Raw genomic sequence first — 1,199 nt, forward strand, 5'->3', positions numbered from 1 at the left:
TTAAGGACTCTATTTCCAAATAGGGTCATATTCTGAGATGCTTGAGGTTAGAACATCAAATCTTTTTTCCAGGGGACATGATTCAATTCATGACACTTTCTTCAACCATAGCCCCTACATTTTTCCTTTCAGTTTGACAGGGTTATCTAAGGTCATATATTCAGTTTTGAACCAGTAACATTTACCCACAAATGTGATGAACATATTGGTTTAGACTACTAGGGATCCATCTCTGGAACTGAGGATGGCTTGACTGTCTGAATAAAATAGGGTTCTGTTAGACTGGAGAAGGAATGCTGAGTAGATAACCAGACTTTATGATAATATATGACTATGTAAAAATGTATGAAAGTATAATTCATCTTATTATAGTGAAAAAATTAGAAGCCAAGTGCCAAAACATTTAAGTCACTACAAATAAAGGATATTAGCCATTGCTGAGTGTGTATTAGGCTCTATGCTGCACATCTACATATATAATACAATTGTCTTTAACCAAAGCTTTATGGGGTAAATGCAATGTTTGTCTATTTTATGGAGGACTAACTTAGGCCCTTAAGGAGTATAAGATTTATCCCAAGTCCCCTGGCTAGTGAGTCTCCAAATCAGGATTAGAACTCGTGACTCATGGTTTTGTATTCTCAGTCCTATGATGCTCTTTGCACTGTTCCATGGTGCCTCAGGGTGCAGTGAAAGGGAGGTTTCAGTTTTCAGTTGTCAAATTGTCTTATGTGTTTTATTTGGAGCCACTTTTACATTAATTGTCTTTGGACACTAGGAAATTAAAGTGTGAATGGTTTTTACTCTTTTCTATATTTGGAATGACGGATGGGGGGATGTAAACATTATGGACAGTCTTAGGTTTCACCCTACTTACAAACTAACAAGCTAGCCTGCCACGGTTTCATGGAGACTGGAAGGAAACACAACAGTCCTGGGTCAGAGATAAAAGGTAGTGTAATACTCACAGCTATATCAGTGGCTAGAATATTATTTTTGCACTGGTTCCCTAAGCCTCCATTTTCAAAGATCAAGAAAATTAGGAGAAAATACTGTCTTATCATACAGTAGAGTATGTTTCAGAAAAGAAATCCCAGAGATTAGAAAGCCTCAGTTTTATATCAAGAGACTGTAGAAAATCTGCCTAATCTTTGCCATAGAAAAATACATTATTTTTATTACCCAGGAAAGTAAACAAA

The sequence above is a fragment of the Macaca mulatta genome, chromosome 5, assembly GCF_049350105.2.
Source record: "Macaca mulatta isolate MMU2019108-1 chromosome 5, T2T-MMU8v2.0, whole genome shotgun sequence".
In the NCBI taxonomy this organism is placed as follows: domain Eukaryota; kingdom Metazoa; phylum Chordata; class Mammalia; order Primates; family Cercopithecidae; genus Macaca; species Macaca mulatta.